Source organism: Mycteria americana, chromosome 7, assembly GCF_035582795.1.
Source record: "Mycteria americana isolate JAX WOST 10 ecotype Jacksonville Zoo and Gardens chromosome 7, USCA_MyAme_1.0, whole genome shotgun sequence".
Lineage (NCBI taxonomy): Eukaryota > Metazoa > Chordata > Aves > Ciconiiformes > Ciconiidae > Mycteria > Mycteria americana.
Window position 1 is genome coordinate 560,632 of NC_134371.1, and position 15,359 is coordinate 575,990.

The following is a 15,359-nucleotide window of genomic DNA, read 5'->3' on the forward strand; positions in this document are numbered from 1 at the left end:
ACCATACCGTAGTCATGAGGGACTGCAGGACCTTAGTGACCACATCTGCTTGGTGTTTGCCCAGCTGGTGGGCAAAAGAGGTCTGCCGCTTTGAAGCGATGTATACGATCCAGCGTCCAGCCCCGCTGATGCGCGAGGGAGAGGAAAGCAGGACAGTGGGAGGCAGCTGTGCAAAACCTCCACGGAGGAATCATGTTTTCCCACTCCTCGTTTGTTATTCTGTGTGGTAATGTATTAATTCCTTAACTAAACTCTTTTGATTATTTTGATAACTCTTACTGATGTCACTCTGGATATTACTGCTATCCTTATAAATACACAATCGTCTTTCTGAAGAAATTTAGCCATGCAGCTAACATGCCCTATGACTCTGAAACCAGTACAGTAAATTCACCAGCGGAACTGAAAATAAAATTAAGCTTTGGATGAAAGCTACACTATATACCCCTAAGGCTTATAAATTTGGTCTGGTCCAAGGTATAAATACAAGTCCCCAAAACGAGTATCATTCTGATGGGGCTTACGTGTTTCTTAGACAGGACTAGACAATTTTAGAGGCATGCATATGTGTGCAAGTTATGAAGGCGTGTTCTGGGTTAAGGAAACAAACGCCATATCATACAGAGGTTTACATTAAGGATGGGAATTGCTCAAAATTGGTATGGGTAAAGCATACCTTTGAATTGTATTCACTTTGGCAATACCCAAAGGACCAGACTCCATGTCGCACGCCTTTGCTCTCTGTAAGCAAGCATGCTGCCACATAATCTGCCTAGAGGGGAAAGAGCCCCGCTCCCAGCTCTGAGTCTGGCCAGGGTGCACCCAGCTCTGTCGGGCGGCAAACTGGCAAGCCGATGCTGGCACGGAGCTTGTCCCCAGCAGTGGACCCTGCTGCGTGTACCTGTAGGGACAGCCATGCTGGAATAGGTAATGGAGAAACGTTTCTGCTGCAAGCACGCTGTAAAACCGCCACACGCACGGTCTGTCGGCGGCGAGAGCAGGCAACAGGCAAGGGGGGCTGTAACATGGCACCGTCAGGCTGGGGTAGTCGCATTTACTGAAACGCAAAGCCACCCGACAATGCCTTAAAGGCCTGGATGGTCTTGATTCTAGGAACAGGAAAGCATCCGTTCTCTTCCAATTTAATACAAGAACATTGGACTCTCCTTAAGCACACCATGCGTGAGAGTGGAAGTTAACGCTGGTGAACGGCCAACATGCCTCTGACACCCATTTGGATCATGTTTCATTGCAAAAGGATTGTCTTCGCAGAGACTGCCTCCAATGACACGTTCAGGACCTGTTTTCCATGCTCAGAGATAAAGTTTCCTACTTCTTTTTTTCAGAAGCTACAGAGCCTCAATATACTTGCTACCTTTGGGCCCAGCCCTGTAAATCTTGCTCCCATGAATAAGCCTTATTCATGAACATTCTCATGTCATGAGAAAAAGCTTCTATGGAATCATGTTTTGTAAGTCCTAGTGAAAAGCTAGGCTAGATAGTACCTAGATAAGACAGTGATGAATACATGATAATCAGTTTTTTGTATTTCTAGCCAGACCCTAACACCCACAAAATGACCATAGATATTGAGTAACAAACAAATGAAGAAGTCAGTTTCTGCAGACCTACTTGGATAACGCAATTATTCTTTGCAATGCATAAAACTTGAATAGGGCACTGGGAATTAGCAACATAAAAAATAATGATGATGGTGATGAATTTAAAATGCTCTCCAAACAAGAAGTTGAGGAAGTCTTTAGAGAGGTCTTGTGGTGAGCTGGATAAATCTTTCCACAGTTTTTAATTCTGAGTATTAGTTATTTCATAACCTACAGTGCTTACTTAGCAACCGCTACGGGCCATTGAATAAACCACCACGGCAACATACAGCTCTTGCCATAGGCCAGGATCACGAAACTACATGTGCATCATCTGTCATCCTGAATCTGCCCATGCTGCTGTTATTTTATAACTGCAGATCTCAGGATGATTAACAATGCTGGATATTCACCAACCTTGTTTCAAAAATGGAGTAACTGTGATGTAATGAGATGAAGAAATTCGCTTGATATCATTGAATGAATTGATGTCCATACAAGGATTAGAACACATTTCCTTATTCCTGGTGCCATTCGTAATCCACCGCACAAGAACGCCAAAACCACTTATTACCATTCGCCGTGTTTCAACGGACTAGGGCATCGAAGGACTAGGCATTACATCTTCTTCACTCTTCAGGGTTTTTTTAAGAAACTATGTTATGACTAAAAAGAGGGCTTCAGCAGCTGGAGAAAAACGCCCACGATGAGCGTTCTTTCACCATAGTGTTCCTCTCCCAGGCCCACCTCCCCGTTCCCTTACTCCGTCCTCCTGAAGGACCGTGAGTCCACCCAAGCGTTAAGGCCCGCAGTGACATTGCTACGACAGATTTTTGCAGTTCTTGACCCTCGCAGGAACGAAGCACGGAGCCAGCACAGCTGCGATACAGGATTTTGCATTTGTTCCCGTTGAATTTCACAAGGGCCACTGCTCCAGCCTCAGTATCTCTGAGTGGCAGCTCTGCACATTTTTTCCAGTGATAATGATTCAGATTGTGGCTTATTGCAACAGGAATCCTTCAAGCGCAAAGACAATGCCTTGTTTCAAGGGTGGCTTTGCTTGAGTAAGGACTGTGGTTATTTAGCTTAAACTATCATGGCTTTTAGGGACTGAAATTCAGACTCTTCAAAAGCTCATGCAAATTCAAGACAAGGATCATATTTACGCAGAGGTGATTTTCTCTACGTATAGAAGTCCGGGTTTTGGTAGTCCTTTTAAGCTTCAGGAAGCCACTGAGGAGAATAAAATAAGAATATACAGCCATGCTCTTTTTAAGACATTTCCTTTCTTGGGCCTTTTTTGAGGTGGGTAATCAAATCTTTGGTGGGTAGTTGGCATATGGTTAAAAAAATTGTGGTGAAAAATGTAAACGTAGGGAATTGAAGCAACTGATATGCAAATCCCATTTTCATGGATATCCACTGGGTACTTCTCAGGTCCTTTGTGTTACCAGAAGTCAGTCTTTACAGAGTCAGGCTGTAGCAATTTCTGTATTACTTCCACTCGATAGTGCAGTCGTTCCAGATAGACACCAGCACAATTAAGAACAAGGTTTGTCTTGCATTATATTTAGTGAATCTGGAAGCGCTCTTGACATCAAATTTCTTTGCCTCTGTTGTTTTCTTCTAAGCACCTATACGATGCACTATTGTAAATTTTTTAAAAACTCTGCTAATACTCACAAAATTTATAAAGAAAAACATTGCTGAATTACTCTTTTTTCCTTGTTTTAGAACCTGTGAAAATATGCTCATAAAACATATCTTTAACTTCCAGGCCTTCCAAGATATTCCGATACTTTTTCTTTGCAACACAGCATGGAGGAGACTGAGGACGAGTGCTTTCAAGTTTACTCATTATCAGAGCTGCGATGTGAGCCTGTAATTCAGGTTCTGTGGCATCCGGGAAAAACTGTAGCATGGTCGTCTCTGCCCCCTGCGCCCACCCAGATGCGGTACCAGATTCTGATCGCTTTAATCATGAAACCTTTTTGTTATTATTTGAATTAGCACACTGTCTAGATAGGTTCCTTACGGACCAGAATGTTCCTATGCTATATGTTACCCAGCTTTTTCTGCTCTCTGTTTGTAGACCCCCGAACGGCTTAACTGACCATCTGTTACTCCGTGGAAACGGAACTTCAACATAAAGGCAGAAGGATTGTCCTGCAGCCGTGACCCCACCATCAGCGCTCTGTCACGAGGCTGCCTCTCTTGCAGGTGAGTGAGCTGGTGCCAGTAACTACTGCAGCGAGGAATTCGTCCAGGCTGGAACGGGGGTCAGCAGGGACCGTGAAGGTGTGGTTTTTCATTTTAGTATTTCAGCGAGATGAGGCTGAAAGGTATTATTAAGTCCAATGATTTACAAAGCGAAAACAGGGTTACAAGGTTCCTATCTACGTGCAACTGTGTATGAGTCATGGAAGGAAGTAATACGCGTTACACGTTCTACAGGGTAAAGTCATCTGAACTTGTCGCTTGGGGTTTCTCGGCGCGTAACGCAAGTCTCTGTCAGGTTCCTGTTACTGGCTTTATTTCATGTCCCATAGCTTGTCTTTGTGAATACCGGCCGAAGCAAAGTCCCCGATATAACTACTGTCTTCAGTTATGCTGGCGTGCGTAGAACGCTAAAGGCACATTCTTGTGCAAAATCTCTAGCAATCTGCTAGGACAGGAGGCTTTGGCTTGCAGTCCTCAGAGCGCTGTGCTCGAGAACTTTGGTGACCGAGCACGAGGCCACCAGCTCTGGGAAGCCACTGCAGCTCCGCGGAAGTCGGCAGCACTGACCACCAGTGGAGAATCTTACACCGGGGACCTAGCAAATTCCCTCCTGCTGCCACATATGCAAAGGGGGAAGCAGGAATGAGAAAGCGAATGTGACAGGGAAAGATATAAACAGAAAATGTGGGAGGGAACTGGAAGCCTCTCCCTTCTCCTTGCACAACTTTCTCCAGCTTTCCAAGTTTCTGCTCTGCAGCACCTCTGTTATAAGCAGAACCGTGTTTCCCTTCTTGTCCGAGGACACACAAAGAAGTACAGGCTCAGAAATCCTTTCGTAATTTCACACTCAGAATGCGGTGTCAATGCATCTGCAAAAATACAGATGCAGAAACAAACTAGCACAAGATGTATTATACAATGCACGTATACGCTCAAGATAGTTTACACAATGCCCTGTTTGGCGTTCACAGTAGGCACGAGATCAAGAAATCCTAGATTTTAATTTTACTTTGGGCACTGACTTGGTCTGCAGCTTTGAGCGAATCGTTTGCAATTTAGGTTTCAGTTTTATTTCCTGAAAAAATTGGGAGATATTATTTATAAGCCTTGTAGAACTTCCAGGAAATTCCCCTAAAATCCAGCTGTTAATTACATTTCAACAGAAGGTGAAATGTCTCTGCATACCATTCACAGAAGCAGCACTATAGAAACAGACAGTACATGATACAGAAGCTATGGCATACTTCTTTTAACAATTGGGTGTATGGTGGTGTTGAAGGCCTGGTTCTGTGAAGTACACTGGAAGAAAAGTGGGTCTTTTCTTAGCTGTCGAGCTATAGATCAAGAAATTTGAATATGTCAGCATTCTTGAAAAGCATCATTTCAAATAAATTATTATGTGTATACTGTCATGCTAATTTGAACAGCATGCCTGCATGTGCATTTTAAATTCAGAAAAATCTGACCCCCCTTTCTGCTACTTGTGTGCACGTTGATATTGCTTAACCTTCATATTCTTACAGAGCTCACCATGAACTTTCCCACACGCTAAATCTATCATACTATATATTTACTTACCATTATAAAAGCCTTTTACCACATGAGTAAATACTGAAATATTTACGCAGGTTAACCATGATACCGGTCTACACAGAATAAAAACACAGTTCCACCGCACTGTTGTTCTGTATTTCAGCATCATACTCCCACCGTTATCTTTGTCTCCTGCAGGTCGTTCTGACCTACGTGTACTCGTAAGGACCGTGATGCTGTGACAACCTTCCAACCGGAGCAGGCTGTGACTGGGCAGAGTCGCCCCTAGTATCACCCTGGGAAGAAACTTTGATTCCCTGAAGCACAATATAGCCATCAGACCAAGAATTACGCCCTGTGTGTCTTTCAGGGAAGGGAAGCGCTTGCCACAGCCACCCTCAGCCAGGGCGAGGAGAGCAGGAGGTGCCCACCATCTCCCTGTCACTGCTGGCAAGGAAGCCCCCACGCTGAAGCAGCACAAGGGCCACCCACCCTCTGACAGTAACATTTTCTCGTAGCCTACATCCTTTCCTTCAGAAAACTTCCATTGACAGTTCACGTCTTGTGCTCAGCTTCTTTTGCGTTGGTTTACGCGTACCAGCATTCAATTAGCACGTCTAAATATAAGGACTGTCGGGTAAGGGCCATGCAATTTGCAGGCAAACTTTCCCATCAAGGTGTTTGAGATCTGGAGGACCGCTGCAGACCTTCTTTCAGAATTTTGTTGGATCCACTGCATAGCATTGTGCAACCTGCAATTCTGTAACAGAGAACACTGTTGATTTCGCTTATCGTCTCTGCCCTTTGTTATTGGCACCAGATGAGAAGCACAAAAATCAGCTCCGAGATGATTAGATGGAGAAATGTCCTAAAACTTAAAAAAACCAGGGGATCTTTGACCTAGACAGTGCCCAGTTCATAGTAGGATATGTAATCTGAGTGCCTCACCGAGGGGAAAAAAGTGAGAAACTGAATGGCTTTCATACGGTCATCATAATGCAAACTGAAGGTGCCAGTGCTGCAAGGCCAGGAAATTCAGAAAACAACTTTTCCCTTTTCCTTCAACTGATCTTCTCTTTGTATGACTATATCATCTAAAAATTGTATATGACTTAATGCTGAAAAAAAGCCAAAACCTCCTATACTGGAGAGACCACAATAAAACAAGCTGAGTGAGTCATAACGTACGTTACTATGTGCTGGTGAAGCGAGTTACCTGCAGAGTGTGAGCATCAACCAGTGCAAACAAATCCTCTTCTCCAGGGAGGGAAATCTACATCACTCATGGCAGTCAGCACTCAAACCCTGTCTGTCTACTACTTAAGTAGAGCAGATGATTTTTTTTCCATTTTCAAAGATTATACAGAAACTGAAAAAGAAAACAAATGAAAAATACAGGCCAAATTTGTGCTGACCTAGAATATGGTTATTCAAGTGGTCAAATAACTCCAAAAACGTTTCAGAACCATTCTTACGGGAACCACGCTTATGTGGGTTGAAATTGTTATTGTCTCTGAAGAGGAAGGGAGAAGAGGTGAAAAAAAAGAGGTGAATAGACAAGTGTAAGATTTACTAATTCAGAGAGAAATAGTCCATATATTTTCACAGAGCAAATCTCCTTGGAGATCTTGGATAATATGTCGCAGAACAATTGCCAAATAGCTCATTTGATGAGGGTGGCCCATTCTCACATGAATGCATATCATCTTTACAGGTTTGTGACCACAATGTTGAAGCAAAAGGAAACCCTGCGGTGCACTTCAGTTAGAGAGGGATTTACCTCTACATTTTCTACTGTTTTTCCAAACCATGTTTGGTTTTAATATAAATGCGTCTGACACTTTTTCTAGTATTTGGAAGAGTATTAAAAGAACCAGTCATAACGATTTGATGCCTGCAACTTCAGGCAGAGTTCAGAGTGATATTTAATCTCTGCACCGTCTCCTGCCAAAACCAAGCCACAGCACAATGCCATAGCATGGGAAAGGCAGTAAGAATCCATTATCCTCACTGCAGCTCCAGCAACTGGTATTACATACGTTATGTTCGAACGCTCTGGTTGTGTATTCGTCTCAATCTCAGATCCAATTAAAAACTTCTTGAGAATTCCACAGGCTTTGTCACTAATTCAGGTTTAAGTTAAATCACCACAAGCACCTGCACTCGACTGGCATTTTAATGGAAGAAAAAACCCATGAATCTGTGCATCACAGAGTGCAAAGCGTTCAGAAACTGCTGCTTCACGGTAACAGACACTGCTAAAACTTGCTAAGGGCTTGCTGACACCTGTTTCCAAACTGTGTTTTGATGGGAATACTGCTTGAACAAGGATTTCAAGCTCGATTCCTGCATTTCATGTATGCCTGCTAGTACTAATTTCAGTTACCCAACTCTGTACATTTTTAGTAGAGAGCAATACAACTTCAAGACTTAATGCCACATGATGTTTGTGCTGTTCAGTAAATATATGCACAAATAAGGAAGTCATAATGTTGCTTCTAATTCTATCACTGACTAAACAACCATATAAGAACTGCACTTTTTGATGTCACAGAACTACTTTTCTTTTGTAGTATCAATAAATGTATTTGTTTTTCCTAACCAAAATTCGATTGTTTCTTTTTTATGGCTTTGTATGTAACGCTACAGCAAAACAGCAACTTCCTCTTTTGAAAAGCAAGGACAGCAATTAATTTTCTTACGCATCAATACAGAACTGTTACTAATAAAATGGCCTAGCCCTTAACTTTGTTTACTACAACAAGGCAACCACTAAGGGAAAATATGCTCAGTGACAAAGATCTGGCAAGCCAGAAACCATATTTTGTTTTCCATGTTCTCAGCACGTTACTATTTACTTTTTGCAACCATTTACCTTTACATTAATGTTTACAACGTGTCTGTTGACACCAGCTACAAAAGAAAGCCAGCTACCACTTTTCCAACTAGCACTTTATATACTGATCTGTTTTAGAACTACTGTAAATGCCAATGGATGGGGAAACAGAGAGAGTACTAAATTAGGGGACTAGTTCTGGTAGCGTAAAGGTGAAATACTGTGTTCTTACGGGACACTTCTTGACAATGCCGTACCAGACAGTGCTTTTCTGCCCGCCCTTTGATCGGGTTCCTGATAAAAGCCTGTTACGAGCTCTCTCTGTGACCTTCCAGCTGAGCTTCTGAGATCCACAACTACTATTTTGGGAATGGCAATAGCTAGCAGAAATGGGTTTTTTACTGCATTACACACAAAGGGAAGAGCGTGAGGGACAACAGCGGTGGCAGTAACAGCAGGGCAGGTGTGCCAAGGAGGGGAAGACTCCCCGGGCCCCCAGGTGCAACTTACCTGGACCTGCGTGTTCAAGAAGCCGCGCTTGCTGCCTAAGCAGTGCGCACGCAGTGCTGGACCCATCCCGCTTACACCAACCTCGCCTTGCTGACACCGCTGCTGTTCTCTACTTTCTGGCCTCTGTGCTGATGTTACAAGGACACGTGGCCCGCTGCAGCACGGGGAGACGGGACATGGGTGTCTGGGTGCACAGGTCAGCGCCACTAACAGCAGCACTTCCACACGATTCCCCTTGGGATAAAGCCAAAGACCTAACTCCGCTGTTTCTGTACCTGTTTTGTACCTACGGCATATATCGTGTATATCCTTCCACGCTTAAACGTGGCTGCTGTGATGTCACGTTTGCTGCAGAGCACCGCTGACATTGTGCAGCCCATCTACTAGTTCGCTTCAGATGCCGTCAAATTCATTCCAACATCAGAGAGAGTGTGACTGTGGTTGGAAAAAACCCAACCGCCACCCCTCTCTTTCTGTAGGAGGGAGTCACTGAGTCCTGACTACTCCCCACAGAGACCACAGCTCCTCTTCTTGGAGACCACTCCCTGTCGATAGCCTTTAATGACTTTCAGATGCCTTAACAGAATATAAGCCCCTGAAGAAAAATACCCGATGGTCTTAACTTGCAAAATTTACAAGATAATTGTTATCCATATGGAATGACTTATTTATAGTGCGACTGAGAAAAAAAATCCTCCTCCAAATGAAAATGCTTAGTACATCCCTGCTTTTGCAATGTGTTACTAACAAGTTTCCACACTGTTTGACACCTTCAGGACAATTCCACTGATCAAACTCCTAATGCAGAATCTGTTAGGCCTCGCCATGAAATAGGTGATTATTATGGAAATCATAGCGGTGATTTTTTATAAGTATTGTGACATTTTCCATTTAACCCAAAAGTAAGTTTGCACCACTTCCATCAGTTTACTCCGACAAGCTTCAGAATATTCACTTCCCCAAGTGTTCTGTTTTCTCATTTTTCTCAGGCTCCCGAGTCAGAACTCCAGAAGTGTTTTGGATTTGCAACACAGATATAAACTGAGATCACTTCTTCAGCATTAATGATGAAGGACAACAAATTGTGCCTGTTCTTTTAATCAAGTTTATAATGGAAGTGTTCCATTATAAAATAAAAATTACAATACAAAATGCAGATCATCATAAACAAGTATTGCTTGTCTACTTCTAACACTTTTATTTTTGCTGAGTAATCTCTCCATTTCACTGACAACTCTGTTTCAGTGGATTTCAGTGGGACTACTTATGCAAGTTTTAAAACCAAATTAACAGCAGAAGAACTGAGACTTCTGTGAACAGAATTTAGGTTGATCTTCGCCACATCATTTTAGTGTCTGACAGCATGAGTGTTTCAGTATGTGCAAAGTCACAGGCTTGTATAGTACCTGTACAGTCTGATGAGAAAAGCCGGAATTAGCCACAGGAGTATTACTTTTTTGTATACTTTTTGTATACAGCTTCCATTTGGGGCAGAGAATCCATCAATCCACTATCCACTACAAGACCAATATTTGTGGTTTTGTAGAAAAGTTGCAGCTATTGCGGAATGTAAGTTTTATGTAGAATGTTCATGCAAAAAAGGCCAGGGAACCAGTTTTGGCTAATCAGTATCCCACATGATATGGTAGCAATAGATCTGTCAAAAATTACTCAGAACCTAAATACGTAGAAGTTCCCACACACCTTTATTTATCTAGCTCTAATCTTTGCTCTTGAAAGCACGCTTAACCAGTAAAAAGGGGAAGAAAAGGCATTGCGCTTGTTGAAGTGAAACGTGAGGGGCATAGATACGGGTTCACCTTTGAACCTGAGTATCTGACATACTTGAACCAAATGAATGTCGTCTCAGCTAGTGGGAGAGCACAGACATCACCATTCCAAGCAATCAGGACTCCCTGGAAAGTCTATTTAAATAGGCCATCTAAATATTATTATTATAGAGTTGCAATCGCTTTAATGTCTACTCTGTAACTGCTCTCTCATCTTAAAAACAGACCATCTTTCTACTCCACACTTCCTCTTACTCTTATGCTACAAATATTACATAAGGAACTACACTTTAGGACCTCAGTACTGCAAACTGATCTATAACTATAGATCCAGTCATGCCACCGGTTATTTAAAGTATCTGACTAGCTAGCTGAAATTTGTGTACATTCCCTTTTTGCTGAGACAACATCCAATGTTAATTAAAAAAATAAATGCCCTGCCATTATTCATGCTTTTAACACTGAGACATAATTGACGTAGCTGGTAAAAAACCTGAATAATTCTTTATACACAAAGTAAAGTGATTACTTACTGTTCAAAGAAGAATTATTCAAGACAACGAGCAACCTAGATTCCAGGAAATCCAGCAATGAATTATTGAAATGTCCCATTAAAATACACTCATGCCAAACAGAAAGATTTAAGACATACGAAGTCTATCGAAGAGACATGGATTTTCTCCACTATTAGTCTTTACTCAATATGAGTTTGAAATATGAGAATATGCTGCTGAACTCCATGTAAGATATCTGAAACCATTCACATTGCTCTTTTAACTAGGTTAAATGAAACCTGATCTGGATTCCACTTGATCATAAGACTGGAATGCTGAAAATGCTGTAATCTATTTATACATCAGATTGAAGAAATTTTGTGTGTCTTTAAATTTCATTGCATTCCAGTGTATTAACTAAATATTGACAGTTTACAAAACTGTTCCGTGTTCAAACGGAGAAAGAAAAGACAGACCAACCTGACTTATTTATCCTAGAGCCAGGATTTATTTCCTGGCTTTTAAGCTATGGACCAAACGCAGGTCTGCTCTATGCCTTCCCTAAAAGCGTGTTCCTGCAGCAATAATTCATTGTTAGTGCCAGCACATGGTAGTTGCCTTATAATGACTTCAAAATACATACTTATTTTCAGCATCAAGAGCGTACTACAACCCCAAACTGGATTTGCAGCTCAGATTTCACTTATATTTCCCTTCTTCTTCTGCCTCTAAACCACAAATGATTCGAAATACAGCAGAGACCAAGGTTGAGAACAACTACGTAAATGAGACCAGCCAAATCAAACGGATGAAAATGACACAGGGGCTTGCACAGCCCAGAAGTAATGGACAATAACTGGTCTATTAACAGACAACCTCAGACTCCCTGCTGAAACAGCACTCTTTAGGCAACTGTTCCATATAATGCTGTAATTTCCCTAAACTGTTTACATGATTCTTTAGGTGTGCACAATAGTCTTTGAGACGTTATGCTGAACAGAGGAAAAGTCCTGGCCCGGACTGCTCCCAGTCAAACAGCACAATCGGGTGCAGCACAGGAAAGTACGGAAAAAGTAAAGGCACCCGTCATGCAGAAGAGCATAGTATTCTAAAGACCTGTGCGCTCATCTGTACAAATGCTCATCAACATATCTCAGTTACGTAAAGCACAGCTCCCACTGACATGTAATGGGTTTTGCCACTGACTTGAAAGGGGTCAGGACCAGGCTAACAACAACTGATGAGATTTCATAACGTTTATTCATTTCTATTTGCACTTTAAATGTGTTTCCAGGTGTGTAAGTTTCCATTTGTTCTCAGTTGTTGGTAATATTAATTTTTTTTTCATTAGTTGTTGGATTTAGTGCCTATTATTTTCCATATAGAAGACAATGAACACTGCAAAGACAAAAAAAAGCAATTTTGTTAGGGTCAGGAAAGAGGAAATTTCCATGCTTTTTGTCACGAGACTTTAAGAAGAGCCTAAAGCTAAATACTGCAGCTACTATTCGCTGGTTCTCTTGATAGTTAGTGGCCTTTATAAATGCAAAAATCCTACTTAGACATTCAGGTAACTCATTTACCCTTTTCTATGCCATTCTTCCCTCCAGCAGTCTGTAACCTGGAATTTGTCTTCCAGGTCTTGCAGTCAATGTCTTGCAGCTTGAAATTCAAAAGGACTTGAAATTACCATTGCATCTCAGTCAGTTTGAGATCATTTGTGGTAATTTAGATGAGTTTTAGAAACAAGAAGAATTTGGGTAAATGTCTTACTGTCTAGCACCACTAGTTTAATAAAATGGAAAATGTACAGTTTATAGTGAAGGAAAGGAATTTCTGATATTACTGTTTAGTTTAAAATTTAAGATGTTCACGCAGGATCTTGATACAAGAGTCATCTGAAAGGGAGTGCACTCTTAAAATACCAAACTGGTAAACCTCAATTCACATACGTGAAAGTTTAATTTTTAGTAACTCCTAAATTTCTGTTCAAATTTGAAAAGAACCTAGTGATAAATGAATTGCTTATCACTTGTCCATTATCGTGCCAGTACGTTACTATTTCCAAAACAGTATCACATAGCCTGACCAAAATTCAGGTCTCAATACTCAACACACAAAAAAAGGCAGGCGGAGCCCTGAATACTTCTCTGTGTCTGCAGACAAGGCAGGCTGATAGATGGGAGAGAAAAAAAAAAGAGGCACAAAGAGGGAAAAATAACTTGTACAAGGCCACACGGCAGATAAATACCAACTTAGGTGTAAGACTGAAGTTAAGAAACTAATCCCCTGAACTTTTCCTACTGACTTCCACACAAACAATTTCAACCTGGACTCCTGATACTTGGGTAAATGCCCTATCTGCTGGATCACACCGCTTCCCCAGGCTAGTTTTTAATCTTCAACAATAATCACCTGCTGTTACTGAAGGCCAAGAAATTTGAACCCATGAACTCTAGATACCAATAAATAGTCCAACTCCCTTTGATAATTCCTACAGCTTTCTTTTAAAAAACACTGTGCTTTAAATGTTATCATTAGGGATTTTCAAAACTTTACATTTCCATCTACACCTATTAATACACATCTTTACACACACATGCATACATCTCTAGATGTGAGCATGTGTCTGCCTGTGTAAACTCCGTAAGTGTTTAGGGTTTTTAACGTACAGCTCTTATCCCGGTCTGAAAGATACACAGATTTAAGCTACGATCAGTGGGAAGGACCACCTTTTGCCCGTTTAAAATCATATCAACAAACAAACAGAACATTTTAGTACCATTTTCACTGGATACACATATGCAGTCAGTGTTTGAGTCTTTATAGCTTACCCTCTAGAGGAGCTTCTTTTTTGATCTCCTATCATCTGTGATAGCATTTCCGTGAAAGGTACATGTGTTTTGCATGACTGGTGCATGATCCTTAAATGCCAAAATATGTGAATCCACCTGCAGTTCCCAAACAGTAGGACCACAAGTGTGGAAAGCCGCTAACAGCTCTCATTGCTGCTGAAACTCTGTCACGGGATCCTCCTAGTGAAATGAGTATGGCAGAAGGTGATGGAGAGTGCGGAAGAAGCACACAAAACTCTCTGCCATCCGACGCAGGAGCACTGAAAAGGAGCCTGCTGCCCTCACCACTGCCTGCTAAATCTGTCCTTGCCAGATCTCGAAAAAACAGGAACACACACAGAGAAACCACGAGCGTCCCAGACAGTTGACACTCACAGAAACTCAAACAGGAGTCATGTGGGAATTTCCTTTAACTAACTGTGGCAGATGTTTTTCTTGAAGGTAAAAAAGGAATATATACATGCTTGACACTTAATAAAAATATCAGTATGTTTGTGCCCAACATACTAGAATATTGTTCAGCACTAATTCAACCTTGCAAAAATATTATCAGTGTAATGCTGCCAAGGCCATTGTGTGGATTATTTGTGTGTATCTTGGCTAACCTGGCCACGGGCTGTAGCAATTTTTATACTTGACTTTTCAGAAACCTTTTTGGTTTGCTAGTGAATCAGTTTATCTTGTTCATTCTTGTTCCTCATCCTTTCCCTATTTTACCTTTTATTAGCTCCCCTTTCTCCTTTGCTAGACCGTGCTAAATGTCAGCCAAATAGCCCATTCCTCATTACATTTCAGGTTACGTTAAAATATTCACATATGCACAGTTCATGAACGGAGGGGTTAGCAAATGACTGTTTCAATCTGGGATTTAGAAGTTTATTATTTCATATGTTAATTTATTCTGAACCACAACAGCAACAAATTAATGGATTCTAAAATAGCATCTTTGCTATTTTAAATTTCAGACCTAGCTAAATTAGGAGACCTCTCTACCAACATGTATTTTCATACATTGAAGTAATATAGTAGTTGCATACAAATGAGAAGAAAATAACTTTTCATTTTGGTTACTGCACTGTGAGGAAAAACATCTGTTCTTACAGCTTAGCAGCCTACTGTCCAACAGCCTCCTGGTAGTCGTTCAGTGCTGAAAAAAGTGTTACCCTATCTGTTACAGGTCTGTGTACCTATATGGAGGGAAAGAACTTCATCCCACTAATTATGTATCAGTCTCCTTCCTATAGTAATTTTGAAAGATCACTTGTAGGGGTAGGTCTCGTAGAATAACTTCTGCCTCTGTTTTTAAGGCTCCCTTGCATGTTTTTAAAATGTCACTTCCTGAGGGAGGCTTTTTTGATTTCATGTTTTACTGAGACGAAATACCACACACAAATCCAATAGTCGATCAATAAGAATCTTCACAACTACCTTATATAATTGTATATTTAAAATGTACTACTTTAAAGCAAAAAAAGAGTTAAACATTACAGTTTGGGGAAGACTGTGCCACCTTTGCTTAC

At 41.3% G+C, this 15,359-nt stretch overlaps 1 long non-coding RNA gene across 1 annotated transcript; it reads left to right on the plus strand.

Annotated features, from left to right (window-relative positions):
* Window positions 1-2,624: 2,624 nt before the first annotated feature.
* On the plus strand, window positions 2,625-6,541 carry LOC142412073 (uncharacterized). Its single transcript, XR_012776363.1, has 3 exons — window positions 2,625-2,906; window positions 3,694-3,821; window positions 5,553-6,541. It is a non-coding gene; the product is annotated as an uncharacterized LOC142412073 (long non-coding RNA).
* The last annotated feature ends 8,818 nt before the right edge of the window (window positions 6,542-15,359 follow it).